The sequence below is a fragment of the Ailuropoda melanoleuca genome, chromosome 2, assembly GCF_002007445.2.
Source record: "Ailuropoda melanoleuca isolate Jingjing chromosome 2, ASM200744v2, whole genome shotgun sequence".
Taxonomy (NCBI): Eukaryota; Metazoa; Chordata; class Mammalia; order Carnivora; family Ursidae; genus Ailuropoda; species Ailuropoda melanoleuca.
This window is the reverse complement of record NC_048219.1, coordinates 173,677,044-173,703,526: the sequence shown is the minus strand read 5'-3', so window position 1 is coordinate 173,703,526 and position 26,483 is coordinate 173,677,044. Positions and strand designations below refer to the sequence as shown.

At 36.1% G+C, this 26,483-nt stretch overlaps 1 protein-coding gene across 1 annotated transcript in view; it reads right to left on the bottom strand.

Annotated features, from left to right (window-relative positions):
- The window catches only part of CPS1 (carbamoyl-phosphate synthase 1), a 130,058-nt gene that overhangs the window by 102,782 nt on the left and 793 nt on the right, over positions 1-26,483 (bottom strand). The gene's annotated exons all lie outside the window — the stretch shown is intronic.

Here is a 26,483-nt window from a genome sequence, read left to right as displayed (position 1 = left end):
TTCTCATAGCATGATTTTCTTATTTTGCATTTTAACTTGACAACTATTGCTTATTTACAATTCAAGACAGAAGTTGATGATTTTGGGAAGTAAGAGTGATAACACTGTATTGCTAAAGATTGTTACAAGCTAATCAAATGTCTATGGTGATGGTTCTCAGTAGGGGTATTTTTAATGGGAAAATTCCCTAGGTATCTCTGGAATGTTTCACTAGGTGAAACTCTTTGGTCCAAGTAATGAAAATTCACTCTCAAAAAAGTATTTTCTCCTCCAAGTATTATTTTCTGTTCTTGAGGAAGTCATGTGTAACCTACATGTTTTCACAAAATGGAAGGAGGGAAAAAAACATTTTCCTAAATAATGTGTAACTTTGATAGAACCTAAAATGTACTTAGCTGGCAAAAGGGGTACAAACTACAAATTTCAACTGTTTTCTATACACCAGTTTATCCATCCTACTCTAAGCCATACCTGTCTAAAATTATCATCTGTTTGCTTTACTTTTTTTTTTCTTTTCTCTTCTCATCTAAGAATTTCAAATTATCTGATCTCTGGGTTAGACACCATCTAATTATTTTAAAGAAAGGTAAAAATTAACATAAGCAAATCCAATTCTTGTTAGCCTGTTCCTAAATTCTACTTGGCATTTTTCTTTCTCTCTCCATGGGACTAGATTTCTACTTTGCTTTCAGTCTTTTAAAGATATATTTGAGGAGACATTTACTGTTGCCTGAAATAGTCCCTGAGATTGTGTTCAATATGTCTTTTTGATCCTTTAATTATATTTTTTTGTTCTTTTTGGCAGCTTTTATAGATCTTCCAATCCTCTTTCCCACTACACATTATATTGTTGCAAGTCTTCTGTTTATTGCCTTTATATTCCACTTAACTACATGGGCCTCTGATGAGTTTAAAATGATGAGTGCCAATTGACTTATCTATGAATTGATAGAGGAACTCTGAACAAAGAGCTATTATTTGGAATCCCCTCTTCTAGCTAATAGTTCCCCAAATGCTATTTCATTCCAATGAATCCAAAAGAAATCACCTTGTGACTATTGTAAGATATTTTAGTAGCCTCATCCTAGTAGAAAGAGGTGCACAGCCTAGGAATTAGATCGTAACTTTAAGGGATAATTTAAGTGCCTACTGCCAGAGCCCTTTAATACCTTCAGTGCTGAAAGTACAAAGGAAACCTTAAGGAAGAGAAGCCTGTACATTCATACAAAGTCAGGAAAAGTAACCAAATATGAATTCTACTAAGTAAAGAACCTCTATCATGACACGGTCCCTGTGTGTTTAATAAAAATATATGTGCCAACAAGACTGCTTAGACATTCAGGTCAAAAACTCACCAAGCTCCTACCATGTGCCAAATCCCACACTAGGGTCTGGAAATACATGGACAAATGTCCTCAGGCCCTCCATTTAGCAAAAGGGCCATATATGTGCATGAATAGTGAAAGGAAGAAAACTCTACAAGAATATCACAGAAGAACCTGGAGATAACAAAGATAAGTAAAATATCATGTCCTTTGGGAGATTTTTCTTTAATAAAAGAATTCACCCTATCTTTTCTATCTATGCTGTAAGTAATAAAACAAAATTTTATGAAAGAAAATCATGTCAAATTTTGAATTTAAAGTCCAAGATTTAGGGGCGCCTGAGTGGCTCAGTCGTTAGGCATCTGCCTTCGGCTCACGGTGTGATCCTGGAGTTCTGGAATCGAGCCCCACATCTGGCTCCTCCACTGAGAGCCTGCTTCTTCCTCTCCCACTCCCCCTGCTTGTGTTTACTCTCTCACTGGCTGTCTCTCTCTCTCTCTCTGTCAAATAAATACATAAAATCTTTAAAAAAAAAAAAAAGTCCAAGATTTAAAGACCCTTTCAAGGGGTGCCTGTGTGGTTCAGTTGGTTAAGCGTCTGGCTCTTGGTTTTGGCTCAAGTCTTGATCTCAGGGTCATGAGATCAAGCCTTACGTCAGGCTTTGTGCTCAGTGCAGAGTCTGCTGGAGATTCTCTCTCCCTCTCCTTCTGCCCCTTCCGCTTGTGCTCTTTCTCTCTCCAAAATAAATAAATAAATCTTTTAAAAAGAAGAAGAAGATGCCTTCAAGTCTGCTCAAATGTCATCCATCTTCTTGGCGAGATATACCTTCACCCTCCTACTTAAAATTATAATATGCCCCCCAGTGCTCTCTCCACTCTTCCTTTATAGCAGTCATTGCTTCCTAACATATCATCCAGTGTCTTATTTTTGTCTGCTTTATCCCACTGGAAAGCAAACTTCATGTGTATTTGGCAGAGTATTAGGTCTGCTTCGTACACTGGCATACCTCCAGGGCCAACATCAGGGCCTGGCACAGAGTAGACAATTGTTCAATTTTTGTTGCATGAATAAAGATTCATTGAGTGCCAATCTGAAGGAAATAACATAATACTGGAAATCGTTACTATTTTTATCACTATTATTCAGCTTTTAGTTTATTCAAGGTATGAATTTAAAAATAAGCAAATACTTGTTTTGAGTCACTTTTCCATTATGCTTAACTAAGAATGCCTTTCTATAACATTTTTAATTTAGTCTCATAATGTGGAGGTATTACGCTGGGAAAGAGATATGAGTGGCATTGAGCGAGACAAGCATGAAGAAGGGAAAGATCAGTGGATTGTTATACCAGGACATGCATACTGAGTATGCTGTATGTAAGTGTAAAAATAAGTGTTGTGCAGAGCTAAGACAAATATCATGATAATTCAAAACAAAAGATCATTTATATCAATTTACTAGGCATTTCACATGAAAGAGGCTGACAGCGCTTGAATTACTTAACAAACTGTTTTATTCCCTATTTCACTTTGCAAACACAGACAAAGAATGAGAAAACTCTCCTTATTCAGTATATTCTAAAATACAGGGTATGGGAAGAAAATTATGTTCTATTCTGTTTAATTTTAAGATAATTTATACAAATGAATCTTGAAGAAAAATTATTTTGCATTTCTCATACTGTTCTTAGGTATTAAAAATATGAATTTGCCATAGAAGATTCAAGTGAAAGGTGTAAGGTGAAGTGAACTCAAAGGGGTCAAAAGTTATTTTGTACACTGAAAGCTATTTACTTCTTGATCACCAAAATTAGATGAATAAACATGTATAAATTTAACTCTAACTGGCTGCTGCCTCTTTGTCAATCATTGTAGAGCAATATAAGTATGCAATAAATTCTAAAGCAAGTTTAATCTGATCCCTGCTTGGTAGAATAATGAAGGATTTTTGGTTTGCTCTCACTAGACATGGAGAACAGCTATTCTCCAAAACGTGAATACTTACTTATATGAGCATTATTTGCAGATGGCTACTTTGGATTTTTCCCTTGTTTTTCTTTTTTGTTGTTGTTGTTGAGCTGGGATGAACAGTCTCAATTCTTTTCACATGTCCTTACAGTTCTTCATTTTACTTTTTCCCCTCTGGGTCTTTAACTAATATTCAATAAATTTTCTTAGTAAAACCTTCATGAAAATTAAATTCCATGTGTGACAGGATCCACTTAGTGCTTAATTTTAATTGAGTACTCATTTTCATTACAGTGTAATTCTTCATCACTAATTAAATGCATATGAAATTATAAGAATATTCTTCAAATCTCAAGATCATAGCTAATAAAAAAACTTAACTTTTAATTCACCATCTAATTTTAGACTTAAGTGCCTCAAAGTCAAAGGACTAGCTAAATGTTGTTGTTATTAGCTTTTTTCATATTGACTCAACCAAATTGACAATAAAATGCTGAAATATAACAAAGAAACTTTGGGTCGTATCCATACCCATCTTCAGCTTAGCAATTAAGAGATATTTAAACTGCTTTTGTTAACAGAATGTAAATCAACCCCTTTTCTCCACTCAGTGTCATTTATCAACCTAAACAAGCATAGTCCACTAAAGGTAACAAGGAGAGGAACCTTAGCACAAGGGGCAGCACAGCAAGAAGTGTCTATCTGGGAATCTCATTTCAATAAGGTCCATCACATTGGGTTTGGCAAATGCTTAGGTCACGGATTTTGAAAGTTAAAATATGCATTATAAATATACATAGACGTTCAGTATAAGAGTAAGTATAATTTTCCATCTAACCAGGTGAACTATTTTTAATTATAGAGGGGGTAGATTTCTGGAGAAAAGCAGGTGCTTTAGGGGAAAAAAAAATTTCATAGACTATGCTCAATTACTTCTTCTACCCTGGCCCCATCCATACCAATCAATGCACAGCCCTATCTATTAGGGACTATTTAAAACTGTGCTCTGTGATTATCATATGATCTCATTTGTATGTGGAATTTAAGAAACAAAACAGAGGATCATGGGGGAAGAGAGAAAAGAAATAAAGCAAGACAAAATCAGAGAGACAAATTGTAAGAGACTCTTAATCATAGGAAACAAACTGAGAGTTGCTGGGGGTGGGGTGTGGAATAGGGTATCCAGGTGATGGACATTAAGGAGGGCACATGATGTAATGAGCACTGGGGATTATACAAGACTAATGAATCACTGCCCTCTACCTCTGAAACCAGTAATACGTTATATGTTAATTAATTGAATTTTAATTTTAAAAACATAAAATTTAAAAAAATTAAATAAAACTGCTCTGTGGAAGGAAAGGAGAGATAAGATAAATGTGGTTGGGTTGGAGAGAGCAATTTTGAGCATCTCTCCCGCCTTTCGTCATTTGGCTTTCTCTCTTCCCTCCTGATACCCTTCCCGGTAAAATATGGATTCCACTGGTTTTTGGCTTGTTTTGTGTTTGCTTAGTTTGGGTTTTGATTTTATAAATGTGATTAATTGTTGTGTATTAAAGGTCAACTCTACAGATGTCTTTGGAGACTTTGTCAGAAAAACAAGCCTTGGGGCGCCTGGGTGGCACAGCGGTTAAGCGTCTGCCTTCGGCTCAGGGCGTGATCCTGGCGTTGCGGGATCGAGCCCCACATCAGGCTCCTTTGTTATGAGCCTGCTTCTTCCTCTCCCACTCCCCCTGCTTGTGTTCCCTCTCTCACTGGCTGTCTCTATCTCTGTCGAATAAAAAAATAAAATCTTAAAAAAAAAAAAAGAAAGAAAAACAAGCCTTGAAGAGCCATAACGACTCAGATATGCACAAGTTCTCACCCTCATCCCTGCCCTCTCTTCTTTCTACCTACCCAAACTCAACCACTTGTCAGAAACTGAAGTTTGATCATCTTGTGCATTAACCAAACAAGCATTAGAAGATTTGTCCCTTCCCAAGTTAAGGCTAAACAAAAATTTGCACCTATTATTTACTGTCCTATGTCCAAGTTTATGGCTAATTTCTCCAATAAGATTACAGGCAACACCAGACAACATCAAGGACAGACAGCCTGCCTTGTCTGTCCAACACAGAATCAATAGCACATAACATAATGTCTGGCACATAGTGGGTGATTGGAGAAATCATTTTATACCATCCTTAATTCATACCTTGCCCCATGATGTTAACTTTCAGAGACTTTGGAAAGGTCATTTAACTCCCAGTCCACAAGGGAGAAGTAAGAGGAAAATTGGTGACTTTGGGAAATGGAACTGAGCAAGACTGGCTCAGCTCTTCTCTCTTTTCAAAGAAACCTGTTCTCAGTTGTACATTAAGATGGGAGAGCTCTAGGTGTGAGTGAATACACTTGACTCAGGGAATAGGAGTTCTAAGAAACCTATTTGGTTACAGATCTAGGCCCTGTTTTCTAAACAGCTTTAACAGTAATAAAGCTGACATTCAGATTGCTGTCTATTTGAAAATTGTGTCTTATTTCTGTATTGATTCTAAATATGGAGATTGAAGAGAAGATATCATTAATTATCACCCTATATTGTACCAGTAGAAAGTACCTTGCAAATACTGATTGGTTGAATGAATGAATGAATGAATGAATGAATCTTTGAGTGAACGGCTATCAGGTGGCAAAGATGCTATATAATTCTATTTTTGTTTCTCTGGAACATAATCGGCTTGCGGAATGCACTCCTGCTTTGCTCCAGTCATATTTTAACTATTCCTCTTAGGCACTGCTCACAAAGGTAAGAAGTGATGGGCAATGTAACAGCTATCNGCTCCAGTCATATTTTAACTATTCCTCTTAGGCACTGCTCACAAAGGTAAGAAGTGATGGGCAATGTAACAGCTATCTTTAATTCCATGTGATTTATTTCCTGGGAGACTAGTTAAGGGAATAAAGAACACCTGCTTTCACAGTATTTTTCTCTTCCATATCCCACCAACTAGAAATGTAAGTGGGAACAGCATTCCTTTTTATAAAGCCATTATATTTAATTAATTAATTATTAATTAATAATTAAGCTTTATTCACACTTTACTAAAATCACTTTAATCAGATAATCTACTAACTGTTCAGCAAAGTACTGCTAAATGATTAAGTAATGAATTCAGTAAAACAGAAAAAAGGAAAGCATACATTCTCTTCCATATTATCTTTTCCATTATTTCCTTTAATATTGAAAATTACAAACTTTAATACTGAAAAAAATAAACATCTTTTTTTTCATTTTATACTTGCTATAAGTTTTTACTTTTTACCACATTAAGAATTCTTATTTCATTTGTCTTATTTTTGGTTGAACTCTTTCATAAAATGTTGATATCTAATTCAATATTTTTCTAGCAGCGGTTGCTTTTACAAATCTTTCAAATCCAAAGATATTAAGTCTAATAGTAAGATGTTGGAGTTTCAGTGTCTCTCTCTTTGGCATCTTTTCCCAACATCCCTTTGGAGCAACAACTTCAAATCACTTTGGTCCTACAGGCTAGATAATAAAGTTACTTAAACAATTACTACTGCATTAAAAATAATGCAAAATAATGCAGCCACTTTGGGAAATTGTATGGAGATCTTTCAAAAAAAGTAAAACTGGACTCACATATAATACAGCAATCCTACTTCTGGATATTTACCCAAAGAATTGAATTCAGGATCTCAGAGAGATATTAGAACTTAATCTTCATTGCAGCACTATTCACAATAGTCAAGATATGGAAGCAACCTAAATATCCATCAACAGATGAGTAGATAAAGAAAATGCAGCATATACATACAATGGAATATTACTCAGCATTAAAAAAGGAAAGAAATCCTGTCATATATGGCAACATGGATGGACCTTGAGGACAGTATGCTAAGTGAAGTAAGCCAGTCACAGAAGGACAGATACTGCATGATTCCACTTATATAATGTATCTGAAATAGTCAAACTCATAGAATCGGAAAGTAGAAATGTGGTTACCAGGGGCCAGAGGAAAGGGGAAATGGGAGTTACTAACCAACAGACATAAAGTCTCAAATGTTTAAGATGAGTAAGTTCTAGTAATCTGCTGTACAACATTATCCCTAAAACTGCACTGTACAGTTAAAAATTTGTTAGGAGGATGGATCTATGTTAAGTACTATTACTACAATAAAACAGTATAATAAAACAGTTTCACCTCATCACATAGTATCTAATAATTCATAATGACTATTAATAACTCACAGGTAGTCATCTATTTACTTCTAGAATTAACTACACATTATATTGGATTTTGTCACCACCCAAGAGAAAATCTCGATCATCAGTTATTACCGCCTCCCAACTGTTCCCCCTGTCTCCAAACTCTCCCTGCTTCTACCTATCCCATGCAACAAAGTTAAAGGCTATCTTAAACATTTATTGCATAATACTAATCTTCAGGGGCATCTGGGTGGCTCAGTTGTTAAGCATCTGTCTTCGGCTCAGGGCGTGATCCCGGCGTTCTGGGATCGAGCCCTGCATTGGGCTCCCTAATCNTCTCTCTCTCTGTCAAATAAATACATAAAATCTTTAAAAAAAAAAAAAAGTCCAAGATTTAAAGACCCTTTCAAGGGGTGCCTGTGTGGTTCAGTTGGTTAAGCGTCTGGCTCTTGGTTTTGGCTCAAGTCTTGATCTCAGGGTCATGAGATCAAGCCTTACGTCAGGCTTTGTGCTCAGTGCAGAGTCTGCTGGAGATTCTCTCTCCCTCTCCTTCTGCCCCTTCCGCTTGTGCTCTTTCTCTCTCCAAAATAAATAAATAAATCTTTTAAAAAGAAGAAGAAGATGCCTTCAAGTCTGCTCAAATGTCATCCATCTTCTTGGCGAGACATACCTTCACCCTCCTACTTAAAATTATAATATGCCCCCCAGTGCTCTCTCCACTCTTCCTTTATAGCAGTCATTGCTTCCTAACATATCATCCAGTGTCTTATTTTTGTCTGCTTTATCCCACTGGAAAGCAAACTTCATGTGTATTTGGCAGAGTATTAGGTCTGCTTCGTACACTGGCATACCTCCAGGGCCAACATCAGGGCCTGGCACAGAGTAGACAATTGTTCAATTTTTGTTGCATGAATAAAGATTCATTGAGTGCCAATCTGAAGGAAATAACATAATACTGGAAATCGTTACTATTTTTATCACTATTATTCAGCTTTTAGTTTATTCAAGGTATGAATTTAAAAATAAGCAAATACTTGTTTTGAGTCACTTTTCCATTATGCTTAACTAAGAATGCCTTTCTATAACATTTTTAATTTAGTCTCATAATGTGGAGGTATTACGCTGGGAAAGAGATATGAGTGGCATTGAGCGAGACAAGCATGAAGAAGGGAAAGATCAGTGGATTGTTATACCAGGACATGCATACTGAGTATGCTGTATGTAAGTGTAAAAATAAGTGTTGTGCAGAGCTAAGACAAATATCATGATAATTCAAAACAAAAGATCATTTATATCAATTTACTAGGCATTTCACATGAAAGAGGCTGACAGCGCTTGAATTACTTAACAAACTGTTTTATTCCCTATTTCACTTTGCAAACACAGACAAAGAATGAGAAAACTCTCCTTATTCAGTATATTCTAAAATACAGGGTATGGGAAGAAAATTATGTTCTATTCTGTTTAATTTTAAGATAATTTATACAAATGAATCTTGAAGAAAAATTATTTTGCATTTCTCATACTGTTCTTAGGTATTAAAAATATGAATTTGCCATAGAAGATTCAAGTGAAAGGTGTAAGGTGAAGTGAACTCAAAGGGGTCAAAAGTTATTTTGTACACTGAAAGCTATTTACTTCTTGATCACCAAAATTAGATGAATAAACATGTATAAATTTAACTCTAACTGGCTGCTGCCTCTTTGTCAATCATTGTAGAGCAATATAAGTATGCAATAAATTCTAAAGCAAGTTTAATCTGATCCCTGCTTGGTAGAATAATGAAGGATTTTTGGTTTGCTCTCACTAGACATGGAGAACAGCTATTCTCCAAAACGTGAATACTTACTTATATGAGCATTATTTGCAGATGGCTACTTTGGATTTTTCCCTTGTTTTTCTTTTTTGTTGTTGTTGTTGAGCTGGGATGAACAGTCTCAATTCTTTTCACATGTCCTTACAGTTCTTCATTTTACTTTTTCCCCTCTGGGTCTTTAACTAATATTCAATAAATTTTCTTAGTAAAACCTTCATGAAAATTAAATTCCATGTGTGACAGGATCCACTTAGTGCTTAATTTTAATTGAGTACTCATTTTCATTACAGTGTAATTCTTCATCACTAATTAAATGCATATGAAATTATAAGAATATTCTTCAAATCTCAAGATCATAGCTAATAAAAAAACTTAACTTTTAATTCACCATCTAATTTTAGACTTAAGTGCCTCAAAGTCAAAGGACTAGCTAAATGTTGTTGTTATTAGCTTTTTTCATATTGACTCAACCAAATTGACAATAAAATGCTGAAATATAACAAAGAAACTTTGGGTCGTATCCATACCCATCTTCAGCTTAGCAATTAAGAGATATTTAAACTGCTTTTGTTAACAGAATGTAAATCAACCCCTTTTCTCCACTCAGTGTCATTTATCAACCTAAACAAGCATAGTCCACTAAAGGTAACAAGGAGAGGAACCTTAGCACAAGGGGCAGCACAGCAAGAAGTGTCTATCTGGGAATCTCATTTCAATAAGGTCCATCACATTGGGTTTGGCAAATGCTTAGGTCACGGATTTTGAAAGTTAAAATATGCATTATAAATATACATAGACGTTCAGTATAAGAGTAAGTATAATTTTCCATCTAACCAGGTGAACTATTTTTAATTATAGAGGGGGTAGATTTCTGGAGAAAAGCAGGTGCTTTAGGGGAAAAAAATTTCATAGACTATGCTCAATTACTTCTTCTACCCTGGCCCCATCCATACCAATCAATGCACAGCCCTATCTATTAGGGACTATTTAAAACTGTGCTCTGTGATTATCATATGATCTCATTTGTATGTGGAATTTAAGAAACAAAACAGAGGATCATGGGGGAAGAGAGAAAAGAAATAAAGCAAGACAAAATCAGAGAGACAAATTGTAAGAGACTCTTAATCATAGGAAACAAACTGAGAGTTGCTGGGGGTGGGGTGTGGAATAGGGTATCCAGGTGATGGACATTAAGGAGGGCACATGATGTAATGAGCACTGGGGATTATACAAGACTAATGAATCACTGCCCTCTACCTCTGAAACCAGTAATACGTTATATGTTAATTAATTGAATTTTAATTTTAAAAACATAAAATTTAAAAAAATTAAATAAAACTGCTCTGTGGAAGGAAAGGAGAGATAAGATAAATGTGGTTGGGTTGGAGAGAGCAATTTTGAGNTGGAAAGAGCAATTTTGACCATCTCTCCCGCCTTTCGTCATTTGGCTTTCTCTCTTCCCTCCTGATACCCTTCCCGGTAAAATATGGATTCCACTGGTTTTTGGCTTGTTTTGTGTTTGCTTAGTTTGGGTTTTGATTTTATAAATGTGATTAATTGTTGTGTATTAAAGGTCAACTCTACAGATGTCTTTGGAGACTTTGTCAGAAAAACAAGCCTTGGGGCGCCTGGGTGGCACAGCGGTTAAGCGTCTGCCTTCGGCTCAGGGCGTGATCCTGGCGTTGCGGGATCGAGCCCCACATCAGGCTCCTTTGTTATGAGCCTGCTTCTTCCTCTCCCACTCCCCCTGCTTGTGTTCCCTCTCTCACTGGCTGTCTCTATCTCTGTCGAATAAAAAAATAAAATCTTAAAAAAAAAAAAGAAAGAAAAACAAGCCTTGAAGAGCCATAACGACTCAGATATGCACACGTTCTCACCCTCATCCCTGCCCTCTCTTCTTTCTACCTACCCAAACTCAACCACTTGTCAGAAACTGAAGTTTGATCATCTTGTGCATTAACCAAACAAGCATTAGAAGATTTGTCCCTTCCCAAGTTAAGGCTAAACAAAAATTTGCACCTATTATTTACTGTCCTATGTCCAAGTTTATGGCTAATTTCTCCAATAAGATTACAGGCAACACCAGACAACATCAAGGACAGACAGCCTGCCTTGTCTGTCCAACACAGAATCAATAGCACATAACATAATGTCTGGCACATAGTGGGTGATTGGAGAAATCATTTTATACCATCCTTAATTCATACCTTGCCCCATGATGTTAACTTTCAGAGACTTTGGAAAGGTCATTTAACTCCCAGTCCACAAGGGAGAAGTAAGAGGAAAATTGGTGACTTTGGGAAATGGAACTGAGCAAGACTGGCTCAGCTCTTCTCTCTTTTCAAAGAAACCTGTTCTCAGTTGTACATTAAGATGGGAGAGCTCTAGGTGTGAGTGAATACACTTGACTCAGGGAATAGGAGTTCTAAGAAACCTATTTGGTTACAGATCTAGGCCCTGTTTTCTAAACAGCTTTAACAGTAATAAAGCTGACATTCAGATTGCTGTCTATTTGAAAATTGTGTCTTATTTCTGTATTGATTCTAAATATGGAGATTGAAGAGAAGATATCATTAATTATCACCCTATATTGTACCAGTAGAAAGTACCTTGCAAATACTGATTGGTTGAATGAATGAATGAATGAATGAATGAATCTTTGAGTGAACGGCTATCAGGTAGCAAAGATGCTATATAATTCTATTTTTGTTTCTCTGGAACATAATCGGCTTGCGGAATGCACTCCTGCTTTGCTCCAGTCATATTTTAACTATTCCTCTTAGGCACTGCTCACAAAGGTAAGAAGTGATGGGCAATGTAACAGCTATCTTTAATTCCATGTGATTTATTTCCTGGGAGACTAGTTAAGGGAATAAAGAACACCTGCTTTCACAGTATTTTTCTCTTCCATATCCCACCAACTAGAAATGTAAGTGGGAACAGCATTCCTTTTTATAAAGCCATTATATTTAATTAATTAATTATTAATTAATAATTAAGCTTTATTCACACTTTACTAAAATCACTTTAATCAGATAATCTACTAACTGTTCAGCAAAGTACTGCTAAATGATTAAGTAATGAATTCAGTAAAACAGAAAAAAGGAAAGCATACACTCTCTTCCATATTATCTTTTCCATTATTTCCTTTAATATTGAAAATTACAAACTTTAATACTGAAAAAAATAAACATCTTTTTTTTCATTTTATACTTGCTATAAGTTTTTACTTTTTACCACATTAAGAATTCTTATTTCATTTGTCTTATTTTTGGTTGAACTCTTTCATAAAATGTTGATATCTAATTCAATATTTTTCTAGCAGCGGTTGCTTTTACAAATCTTTCAAATCCAAAGATATTAAGTCTAATAGTAAGATGTTGGAGTTTCAGTGTCTCTCTCTTTGGCATCTTTTCCCAACATCCCTTTGGAGCAACAACTTCAAATCACTTTGGTCCTACAGGCTAGATAATAAAGTTACTTAAACAATTACTACTGCATTAAAAATAATGCAAAATAATGCAGCCACTATGGGAAATTGTATGGAGATCTTTCAAAAAAAGTAAAACTGGACTCACATANTAACTGTTCAGCAAAGTACTGCTAAATGATTAAGTAATGAATTCAGTAAAACAGAAAAAAGGAAAGCATACACTCTCTTCCATATTATCTTTTCCATTATTTCCTTTAATATTGAAAATTACAAACTTTAATACTGAAAATAATAAACATCTTTTTTTTCATTTTATACTTGCTATAAGTTTTTACTTTTTACCACATTGAGAATTTTTATTTCATTTGTCTTATTTTTGGTTGAACTCTTTCATAAAATGTTGATATCTAATTCAATATTTTTCTAGCAGCGGTTGCTTTTACAAATCTTTCAAATCCAAAGATATTAAGTCTAATAGTAAGATGTTGGAGTTTCAGTGTCTCTCTCTTTGGCATCTTTTCCCAACATCCCTTTGGAGCAACAACTTCAAATCACTTTGGTCCTACAGGCTAGATAATAAAGTTACTTAAACAATTACTACTGCATTAAAAATAATGCAAAATAATGCAGCCACTTTGGGAAATTGTATGGAGATCTTTCAAAAAAAGTAAAACTGGACTCACATATAATACAGCAATCCTACTTCTGGATATTTACCCAAAGAATTGAATTCAGGATCTCAGAGAGATATTAGAACTTAATCTTCATTGCAGCACTATTCACAATAGTCAAGATATGGAAGCAACCTAAATATCCATCAACAGATGAGTAGATAAAGAAAATGCAGCATATACATACAATGGAATATTACTCAGCATTAAAAAAGGAAAGAAATCCTGTCATATATGGCAACATGGATGGACCTTGAGGACAGTATGCTAAGTGAAGTAAGCCAGTCACAGAAGGACAGATACTGCATGATTCCACTTATATAATGTATCTGAAATAGTCAAACTCATAGAATCGGAAAGTAGAAATGTGGTTACCAGGGGCCAGAGGAAAGGGGAAATGGGAGTTACTAACCAACAGACATAAAGTCTCAAATGTTTAAGATGAGTAAGTTCTAGTAATCTGCTGTACAACATTATCCCTAAAACTGCACTGTACAGTTAAAAATTTGTTAGGAGGATGGATCTATGTTAAGTACTATTACTACAATAAAACAGTATAATAAAACAGTTTCACCTCATCACATAGTATCTAATAATTCATAATGACTATTAATAACTCACAGGTAGTCATCTATTTACTTCTAGAATTAACTACACATTATATTGGATTTTGTCACCACCCAAGAGAAAATCTCGATCATCAGTTATTACCGCCTCCCAACTGTTCCCCCTGTCTCCAAACTCTCCCTGCTTCTACCTATCCCATGCAACAAAGTTAAAGGCTATCTTAAACATTTATTGCATAATACTAATCTTCAGGGGCATCTGGGTGGCTCAGTTGTTAAGCATCTGTCTTCGGCTCAGGGCGTGATCCCGGCGTTCTGGGATCGAGCCCTGCATTGGGCTCCCTAATCCGCTGGGAGCCTGCTTCTTCCTCTCCCACTCCCCCTGTTTGTGTTCCCTCTCTCGCTGGCTGTCTCTCTCTCTGCCAAATAAATAAATAAAATCTTTTGAAAAAAATACTAATCTTCAAATTCCCCAATTAACATTCCAAGTCCCCTCATCTGGCCCATTCTCTATATGGAATTCCTTAGACTCTCTATCTCTCTAGACTTTGTGCATAAATGTCTTCCTCATTGCCTCTTTATGTCCTGGTTATCTTTCCTAGTCCTGCTCATGACATGCCTTCAAAGACCCCCCAAGTCAGAATTAACCACTGATTTTCCTGTGCTCCCACTGCATGTATGCGTACTGTTTGTATCCTACCTTTAGTTTTAATTGCTTCAGTTACTCTTCTAACCTGCTAGATCATGACTTCTGAGACAGAGAATCCAATACCTAATTCAATTTTATATCCTCACAGAAATAGCCCACTGTTGATCATGCAGTAAGACACACACTACATATTTGGTGAATGCACAGAAATATGGGCCATCATGTGATATTAGGATGTTGTTCACATGCTGACATTATGTTTTTTCAAAACAATTCTCTGATGCCCACTGACTACTGGGGTTTGTTTGCTTGTTTATTTTTACTTGAAAGCAAAGACAGATGTCCCACATAGGTATAGTTCATGCTAAAAGATGGAAGATGAAAGTAAAGAATGAGTTGAGACGGGTTGGCAACCCTTGCCTCATAAGCACCCCTAGGTTTCTATACCAACTAGGGGTCATACAGCTAATGTCTTCAGAAGAATCTAGAAGATAATTTCTAATCTTTATTCTTTGGGCTTCCTAACGGGTTGCTTCCATTACTAATATTAATTATTATCTTAACATTGACACAACCCTAATCCTCCATCACTGGAGAAAAGGAATAATAAACTAGATGGAGCATACATACTCCAATTATTCTCCTTTCTTCCTTTACTTTCTTTTAAAGATTTATTTATTTATTTTAGAGAACAAGAGGGGTGGGGGGAGAGAAAGAGGGAGAAGAAGAGGGGCAGAACCTCCAATAGACTGTCCACTGAGCATGGAGCCCAACACAGGGTTCAATCTCACCACTCTAAGGTCATGACTTGAGCTAAAACCAAGAGTCGGAAGTTTAACCAACTGACCCACCCAAGTGCCCCTCTTCCTTTACTTTTCATCTAAGATGCTTGGCAAATTTTACTATATGCCACTGGCAAATTCATTTATTTTAATTCATTAACACAGTATCATAATATCACACTTCTATATCAAATCCCCAAATAGTTTACAACAAATAGCCTATTTTTATCTCCCTCTGAAAAAAACTGAGGCTGCCATATTTTTATTGATATTATTGCTGGAGTTTACATCTAGTGCTGGTACACACTTGAGACTCAATAAAGATTTTAACTAATTTTGATGACAAGATGACAAGTATACTTCAATTTTTCTCTACTTTGTGTCCATATCTTAAAGCACCTCCCACTTTGTTTTGTTTCAGTTTAATTCTGGAATAATCATTATGTTTGAAAAAAATAAAGCATAACATGTCTTAAGCATGCCTTACAGAAGTAGATTGACCTGTCACAATCCTGTTTCCACCTTTTGGTATTGCTTTAATGAGACCTTGTTAAGGCATAAACCAGATGGCATATATAATTATCTATGCTTACCAAAGTCTATATGCAGTTGCACAAATGAATTGTATATGTAGATTTGAATGATAAATGTCTACTGGTCTGAGGAAGGTATCTTATTTCAAATAGAATTATGAAGTTATGTTGGAAAAATAGGATTTGGGAGTCATTGATCTCACTGAGGGCTCCACCCTGATCCCCTTCCTAAGCCTCCTTCATAATAATTAACATGATGTGTCAGGCACTGTTTCTAAAGCTATCAATGGATTTTCTCATCTAATCTTCACAAAAAGCAATGAGGTAAGTAATGTTAAGATCTCTATTTTACAGTAAAGCTACCTGAGCTTTGAAGGAGTCAAGACCACCCTGCTAGTAAATGGAAAAGCAGTGGCTTCTGGACGTATTTGGTGTGACTTATAATTCACAGCCCTCTACCTCATCACAGCCGTCTGCATGGAGCCAAGTAGAAAAGTTCAGGTTAAACTGAATTATGTATTACCCTTTTTCTTTTTCTAAGCTTATTTCTATTTCTTCTTTCCAATTTTTTAAAATGGGGATAAAAAGCAATTCAATTACAAACTCACTTGCATTTATTTATAAGAGCTTTCTTTCAAAACTGCAATGAATAAACTGCAACATGCCCAGGTCAACCAAGAATCACCTCTCCGTAAATCGGTATACTGTCAAAGTGGAATGTCAAGTCATTAGTTGTATCTTATAATCTTAGGAGAACCAGAAGGCTTTGAGAACTTTTCACACTGATTCCAGGCCCTTGAGTTCTGAAGCTCTCAAGACTGTTATAACGGACTGTCCATGCTGTGAACATGGAGATGCACCTCTCAGTCCCCCTTCATGAAGACCCTGCTGCCCTGCTGCAGGGTGTGAGGTCAGTGGACAGTCACCAGCAATCAGTTCCTTCAGGGCCTGCCTCAGCTGCAGAGAGCTGCTTTGCCACAGGCCCTGCATGGAGAGCCCCATGCCCACACTGGTTGCTGAGTCAGGCAGGGAGATGAAGGCCCAGGCCCAGCACAGGAAACTCGTGATGAGCAAGAGCTTTCTGTCAGGTTGTCCTACACTTTCTCAAACCTGCATCACAATTTAATTCTTCTCTGCCTAACTCTGTTCCCTCAAACTTCCCTCCACCAGAGTTAACCCCTAATAAATATCCGGCTCCCTAAACACCATTTCACTATCTGCTTCTGGAGAACCTAACTTATGATAGATACTTAAGCCAAACAAGTCAATAAGAATTCAAATGCTTTGGAGAGTCTCAAGAAATAAAGTTCTGGTATTTATGGGGGGTCTAACCCAGAAACTACCAGATGCATGTGGAACACTGCAGGACACCTGAATGGTTTCCTTTCTTCATGTAACCCTAAAACTTAAGAATTAACCCATACTTTTAGTGAATTTGGCATAGTGCCTAAAGGTCAGTCAAGGTCCTTAGGCCAAAGTTAATGGTACCTCCTAGGTGCTCAATGTCCAGGAGCAGACATACACTTTTAGGGGACACTAAGCACAAGTTCAGCATGCAACTGCCTAAAATAAAATTCACACACACACACACACACACACACACACACACACTTCCCTATACCTAAAGGTCTCTTGATTGACCTTAAACCAATATTTAAGTTGTGTCTGAAATTAATAACATTATCTCCACCTCCTCACAATTGTATTTTTCTCCCATCCACGTAATTACGTTTACAAAACATCCAAATAAGCCCCTGCACCTCATGCCCACCATGCCAAATAAGGCCAGGGTTTGTAGCCAATGTGCATAGCAAGAAAAATGCATTAAAACTAGCTCATACAGTTCGATTTCTTTTAGCCTGGAGCATACAGATACTGTGGATCTGGAAGCCGGTTAGATTATAAAACAAGTAGTCAAAATTGTGCATTCTTGTGAGTTTATATGATTTTGAGGTTGATAAAGACTGAAACTAGTAATACCCATGTCCTAGTAATACTAAATATTATTTTTGTCGGCAAATCGATAGGAGGAACATCATAAGATTGAAGATTTTCCCACACATAATATTTAAATAGGCTAAAATAGAATTTTTCTGTATATATGTAATTACTCCATTTTTAATCTTTTATTTTACAATTGTATTTTTCTCTAAATTAAACTGAACTACAAAATTTCTACATGAGCCCTATTCTTACATTACTTTTTAAATGGAACTTTTAATAAACTGTACAATCTTTGGGTGTTGTACTTTCTAATATTTTAAAACCTAGAGATTCTTTCACAAAGTATAGGTAATTTCTGATGAAAATACATTTTTGTGAGGGAGCTTGCATGCAAGTAGAAATTCCAACGAATTCTCTATTTATTTGTTGGTTTGTCTGCCAAGGAAGTTGATATTGTTGTTTTACCATATCATAAAATGTTTTTTTTAACGATCTCAAAAATGTGACGCTGTAAGCAAATCTGACATTTTCCCTAAACATCTAACTTATCTCTTTAGGGCTTTTGATTTTTTCCTTAAAATTAAAATTCATTGTAAACCTACATTTATGGGTCTATTTTCATTTCCTAGTAAGCTGATTGATTAGCTTTATGGGACCACAAATAAATGACCGAAATTTTATACCGTAATACTCTCGGTTTGAAATCAGGTTTAAAAGGGTAGATGATTCAAAGCACTTTCCAGGATAAGAACAATGCAACAACTATTAATAGGAGTCACACAGCTAAATTCTCCTTCAAAAAGCTTTGAAAATGCGTCCCTGGTGCTATGCTCAACTGATTTAGAGGGCTTAGGCTTAGGAAGTAAGTCAAAATTCAAGCATAATTTATAATTTAACCTATAAAAGTTTTTATAAAGAGCCCAGTGTTCATTACTGTCTTTAGGTTTTTCCTTCGCATTCAGTATTATGTTATAAAAAGTCTTCCACTCATTTCTTAATTATACCACATCCCAGCATCATCCTGGGCTAACTTTGAAGATTTTGGTCCTTTACTTTGAAGCAGTTTTCTTTGCATCTATTAGTTTGCGACAGTGAAATCAAGTCAAAATGAGACTTCTCTTGCGGTCTAGAATTGCTAGTGGCAAACACTTATCACATTAGATTTCTGCATATATGAAGCTTATGAGACTATATGAGAAAGAAACAAACTGAAAATTGAAAAACAGCATGTTTCGTTACAATACATGACAATATTTTGGTTGAAGTGGAAGAAATATATCAACTATAAGTAGCACTGCCCTGAAATATCCTATTTATAGAATTATTAATTAAAGCAAGAATCCTTACTGATTCTTTGATTTATACAATCTGTTCTCAAAATGCAACTAGAAAAGGAGAAAAAAGGAGAGAAAAATATATATAATTTATTTTATGAGGGGATAAAGTGCAGTAAATAAATGGGCTCTTGATAAGCAATAACATTACAGCAGGAAAAATTATTTAGAGCATTCTGAAGCCAGGTTAAACAACAATGATGGCTTCAAGTATATAAGCACAGTAAATGAAATGCCAAATTAAAAAATTCCATGTGGTGCTTGGGCCTAATTAAAATTCTAACCAGATTTGCTACGGGTATGCTTCATTTGTACAAAAACAGACATCCATGTGTCCTTGTGTTAACTCTAGCACTTAAACATCCGTGAAATGGGAATAACTGCATTGTTTCTTCCCCTGGGTGTGAGAATTAACTGGTAAAATGTTCTGGATGTAAAGGCTCAAGCTAATTTAGCAATAAGTTCCATAAAAGATTTGAATATAAAGCATTATGGTTGCAATAATCCCCTTAAGCTAGTAGTAGAAATGAAAATGATTTACTCTGGGATTCTGACTGTATTGCTGTTAAATCATTTGACTATGTAAATTATCTGTATATTAGAAAAAATAGAAGCCCCATGTGTTTATTTCCATTTTCACCAAGGCCTTAAACCAAATAACATATTTGATTTCTGACTTACCTGATGTTTCTTAGCTATTAGCTTACATCAGTACTCATCCTCTCAAGAAATAAAATAAATCTGAACCAAGCTTTAGAAAGGAAGAAGCTTAAAGCCAGAATTTATTTCAGTTATTATTGCATAGATAATACGGTAAAAGTTAACATCTTAAAGTGTTCTTTATTGGTAAATTAAACCTTATTTTTTCTTTCTCGGAGTTGTACTATCAAAATATGGATACTTAAAATGCAGAATAAAGGCACATTTTCTAAGTGTGGAATATTTAATGAGACTTCTCTGCAGTTATAATATCTAACGCTTCAACAATTAAAAGTACTGTAACAGCAGTAATCAATTAAGCCTTACAACATCCTAAGCTAACAGCCTTACAACATCCTACATTAATAATAAGTTATCTGCCGTTGGTTAAACATAAGCCATTGTTGGGGGGGGGAAATCACAAAATTAATTTACTTGAATACTTCCCTGTTTTGGACATTTGTAAACAAATGAGTCAGATTCATAAGTAATTTTTTTTATTCTAGTTATGTTTCTCATTATAAATAAAATATATTATTTAGAAAAATTCCATTACAAAATATGTTCATAAAGTGTAAGTTTATTAACAAGTACCTTAATGAGCATCTCCTATCTCCTAAAATTGTTCTGAATCTGGGAGAGATCTCCAGTATTGTAGCTAATTTTTATTTTATGGTAATAAATTAATATGGTTTTATTTAGTTCTACATCATAGGTGAAACTTATTCAGTAAAATTCTTGGTGGTACGTTGACCCTATCGATTCATCTGTTAGAACTTCATGTTAGCCAGTGATCTATCTCCCTGTGAAATATAAAAGACTGATATATGACATTTCGTAAGTTGACAAAAAAAGAAAAAAATAATAAAGGAGTCTTGAAAATATTTTATGAGTTGAATTCATTTAGACCAGATGAAGAAAGTCAAGTGGAAACTAGAGGTATTAGGACTAAGGAGTCCCAAACCAGATCTGATGCTGGCTCATGTAACTTCCTTCCAGGCCTCAGTCACTAAAAGTACCCTAGAAAATGACAGTCCCATAAAGGACATTCAGTCTTGCATAGCAAACTGTGGAAGCCTTGAAGTAGGCTCTGGCATGACCATTGCTTAAGAGATATTGAAAACTCTCTACTATACCCCAGCCTTTGGTACAAGTCAGAAATGTGAAAAAGGTTTAATGAAGATGTGAGGGCAAAGGAATGTGCTTTATTTCCACAATAGTAGAACCTAAGTTCACTTCTACTCGATCAGTAATTCTGCTAAGCATGGTCAGGTGGAAACTCAAATCTCCATCAGCTGGAGAAGGAAGCAGGAGTCCAAGACTCACACCATTTCTACACTTCCCTCTGGCACTTCCCTCGCCAGATTTCTTAGCTTCCTACCTAGGGCTGGGACTCAGATAAAGTGAGTGAGATGCCTTTCGGGCAACATGGAAGGAGGCACATTATGGCCCTGCTAGTGATGGCCTCCTTCAATTAGTGTCTCACTTGCCCTACCCTCATCTAGGCCCTGTTTGACTATCGGTTTTTCAACAGTTATATAGCAAGAAGCTCAAAATGACAAGGCACTCTTGACCAACAAATGAGTCTGTACTTTAGAAAGGGGCAGTGAGATATAAAAAGCAGGGTGCATAAACACAAATGGTCAAAAGGGAGGCTACCTCCTAATTAAAGAAATATTCACCCAAAATATACAAAATTGCTAATCACTGAGACTAATTACCCAACCATTCATTTGGGATTGAAACATACTCTATTTTTTCCAACATTTGCATCATCTTGGATGAAATCCAGCCCTAAAAACATATCTATACGTAGTAAAGGTCTAATACAATAGTTATTCTTGAAAGTGTATGGTAACCCTATCCCTACCCCCACTTCTAATATATACAAAGAGGTTCCAATATAATAATGAACTCCATTTCCTGTGAATGTCTTTAAAGCTACTACAATATAACTAAATGATTCTAATTGTAGGAGTTTTTGTAGCTACCAATTTCTAATCAAATGACAATAGCTCCTCAAGATCGAGCTAAATAGGTAGTTTTATGTTGGAAACAGAATATAAAAATCTTACAAAATGAAAACCATTCAAAAAGAATAATGAGTCCTAGGGCTCAATTGTATCTGAAGTACCAGAGAGAAGGACACTTGGACTGTTAGGTTCCTGGCTTAATTATAGTACAGGTCACCATTTTGAAAACCAAGTGGATTAATGTTAGAAGCAGTACCTATTGAACCCTTTCTATTCATAAGGAACTTAACCTTTTCAATTTAATACCTTTGATTTCCAAATTCACTTGCAAATAAAAATAAAACTATTTGGTCTTGGTGACTTTCCAAGACTTACAAATTCAGAATTTTTAAATTTATAAGTTTCTTGAAATCAGAGACTATCCACTTACTAACCATTTATTTCCACTTATTATTCTTCCTGTATACTCCCAGGATAGAAGCTTTAAAAAGGATATTAAGATGTACATCCCGACTTTTGGAATTGAATTCAAAATAGTAAAGATCATTGGCTTCATAGTTCTTGAGTCTAATTTACTGTAAGCCATATAGATATGGCTTCCTAGAGATATGTTTAATATTAAGGCAAAGGTGAAAAAAATCCTTATATATATTTGAGAATTTGCATCAGACATTTTGTCATTGAAATAAGTAGTCCATGAAAAACATGAAGAAACTGTGATCCGAGAAACAAATAAACAAATCATAAAATGGGCAGAAGATATGAACAGACACTTTTCCAATGAAGACATACAAATGGCTAACAGACACATGAAAAAATGTTCAAAATCATTAGCCATCAGGGAAATTCAAATCAAAACCACACTGAGATACCACCTTACGCCAGTTAGAATGGCAAAGATAGACAAGGCAAGAAACAACAATTGTTGGAGAGGATGTGGAGAAAGGGGATCCCTCCTACATTGTTGGTGGGAATGCAAGTTGGTACAGCCACTCTGGAAAACAGTGTGGAGGTCCCTTAAAAAGTTAAAAATTGAACTACCCTATGACCCAGCCATTGCACTACTGGGTGTTTACCCCAAAGATACAGACGTAGTAAAGAGAAGGGCCATATGCACCCCAATGTTCATAGCTGCATTGTCCACAATAGCCAAATCATGGAAGGAGCCGAGATGCCCTTCAACAGATGACTGGATTAAGAAGCTGTGGTCCATATATACAATGGAATATTACTCAGCTATCAGAAAGAACGAATTCTCAACATTTGCTGCAACATGGACGGCACTGGAGGAGATAATGCTAAGTGAAATAAGTCAAGCAGAGAAAGACAATTATCATATGATTTCTCTCATCTATGGAACATAAGAACTAGGAGGATCGGTAGGGGAAGAAAGGGATAAAGAAAAGGGGGGTAATCAGAAGGGGGAATGAAACATGAGAGACTATGGACTATGAGAAACAAACTGAAGACTTCAGAGGGGAGGGGGTGGGGGAATGGGATAGACTGGTGATGGGTAGTAAGGAGGGCACGTATTGCATGGTGCACTGGGTGTTATATGCAACTAATGAAGCATCAAACTTTACATCGGACTGGGGATGTACTGTATGGTGATTAACACAATATAATAAAATAAAATTTAAAAAAAAAAAAAAAGAAACTGTGATCTGTCTACTAAGTCCTTCTCCTAAAATGTATAGGACAGAATTTTTTTTTTTTTAAGTGTCCAGGGTTTGGAGTGCCTGAGTGGCTTAGTCGGTTAAATGTCCAACTCTTGATTTCTGCCCAGGTTGTGATTTCATGGTCGTGAGATGGACCACCATGTGGGCTCTGCACTGAGTGTGGGGTCTGCTTCAGATTCTCCCTCTCCCTCCGCCTTTGCTCCTACCCCTGCTTCTCTCTCTCTTGCTCTCTCTCCCTCTCCTAAAATAAATAAATAAAATCTTAAGTATCCAAGGTTTGCTTTTATGATATTTTATAGATTCTCTTTATGATTTTATTTATTTATTTGAGAGAGAACGTGAACAGGGGAGGGGCAGAAGGAGAGGGAAAGGGACAAGCAGATTCGCTGCTGAGCTGGGAGCCAGACACAAGCTGGAGATGGGACTCAATCCCAGGACCCTGAGATCATAACCTAAGCCAAAGTCAGATGTTTAACTGACTGAGCCACCCAGGTGCCCCATTGTTTTATAGATTTTTAAACACTAATTATATGTGATAGTCACACAATCCTTTGAGTAAGTCAAGAATTGTTTCTACACTACAGATGACAAAATTTAGGTTCATAGAGGACATGTAACTTTACCAAGTTTAGAGTATTAAAAATGCATAAGAGGGGTTAGAATCCAGATCTTTTTATTCCCCACCCAGTTTGTTTTCCACTGCACAGCTACAACTGACTGAATATAATATTGAGCACTGAACATTTTCTATGCTAATAAAAAAAGATCAAAACTTCCATATGATACAGCTGTTGATCATGTATATCCTTGATATCTAATTCCTTTAAATGTAGAGCACCTTGCAATTCTTTCCTCTTCCCTATAAGAGAAATACAACCGTGTCTATTGGCAAGGCACACTTTGTAAATATTGGCCACAAACAAATACGCAAGGAAGGGACACATAAAAGTACAAGTGCGTCACTGCTGTTTTCAAGCCCATTCTGTCACCAATGGGACAAGAATAATGACCTCCAAAGCCATTGAAAAGGCAAGTAATTTATAGGGCAATGTTTACAGATCTGCCCACAGGGTATCTCCTGCAATCTATTTACTAGCTATAACTAACTACAATGCACTAACCTTTAGTGACTACTCTCACTTCCCTTCACTGACCATTATGTAACCACATCCTAATAATTTTTAGGTAATGTCCCTCTTAAAAGAAGAAATGTGCATATAACTTTCTAAGAGAGTTGCGTTTTAAAAGCGAAGGCAGGGGGTGCCTGTGTGGCTCAGTCGGTTAAGTGGCTACCTTCAGCTCAAGTCATGATCTCAGGGTCCTGGGATCGAGCCCTGCATTGGGCTCCCTGCTCAGCAATGAGCCTGCTTCTCCCTCTCCTCCCCACCTGTGCTCTCTGTCATTCTCTCTGTCTCTCTCTCTCAAATAAATAATTAAAACCTTAAAAAAAAAAAAGAAGGCAGGAAGAAAAGTAGGTAGAGGACTGTTCCAAAATAAGTGAATAAAACACAAGTCCCCTTGGACTGCTGTACAGAATTTTAATTCACTATTGTGAAGTTCAAGAACTTCTATTTTGCATGCCTGGTTTTTCTCCAAAACTCTGGCCAGTAATGATTGAGTGTGAGTAATGACTTTTACATCCTGAAATGATGGCTTATTCCTCCTACAAATCTGTCATTCTTAGATATGAACTTTGGCAGACCTTTAAAATATATATGCCACCCTGAGCTAGAAGAACTACTTTCACTGTAGTCTACCTACATAATTAAATCATTTCATTGTGGTTGTGGTTGTGGTTATATAAAGCACTTATTACAATCGTGGAGAACTGGCTTCTAATCTCAGTCATATCTATGCCATTTTAAGTAGTTGCTCAATTTCTGTTTCTGGTGTCTGATGGAGGTACATCTATCCCTGCCTACCTATTTTTGTAAGAAGAAAAAGATATTCCAAGGTACACACTTTGCAGTCTTAGACGACACATCTAACTGCAAATGATATTACTTTCATTACTATCTATTCTCTCTGCAGTGATATATGAGTACCCTTGAGATATTACTAACACTGAACTAAAACCAAAATTCACTCTCACAGTTTGTATCTAGTCACTGCATCTTCCATGATGGTTTAGAACATATCTCCTTTCTGACTCTCTTGTTACAATTAAACTAAATCCAAGAAAATGGTTGTTTCTAGGTCTCTTGATTTAAAATGGTAGTTTCTGATACTTTCACCTGAGATCTTGTGTTATTTCTCTGTCTCTGTTTCTCTCTCTCTCCCTCTCTCTTCTTTTCCTTTTATTCCTATTCTTTCCCCACCCTGTCACTGGAGACCACAGGTCAACAGGCACTGCTTAGCCCTACAGATGTCACTGGGGGCTAAACACCACACTGAACCCTGAGCAATCTAAGCACTCGAAGCTGTAGAAGCATTTGGAGGATTTTTAGTCAACCCAGTGAGCATACAAAGTGTTAGCAGAAAACTCAAAACTATTAGGACCATTTTTACATCAACAAATAGAGGTTGTTTGGTGTTTCTTTTTTCTACTTCACTTTTTACAGCTCTTACTACTAAAGAAGCAATCTATTTAAAGCTACTGTGATTACTTAAACTTTATATTCGCTAAAAAGGTTTTTCAATGGCAAAGTTCCCATGGAGTAATTTCAGATTTCTCTGGTAATAAATGCCTTCACAAAGTTATAGGAAGGAACAGAAGTTCCTACTGGAATTTCATAATCCAGTGGTGGGGGTGGGAAAGAACAACACTCCACATTCTCTTCCTGGACCTGCTTTTCAGTTACAGATACATTCAGAGGGACAGAATTATCAGCCGCTAATTGCCTCAATGTCTTAACCTGTAAAATAAAAATAATAAAAGTGGACTCCCAAGGGAAGGGCTAAG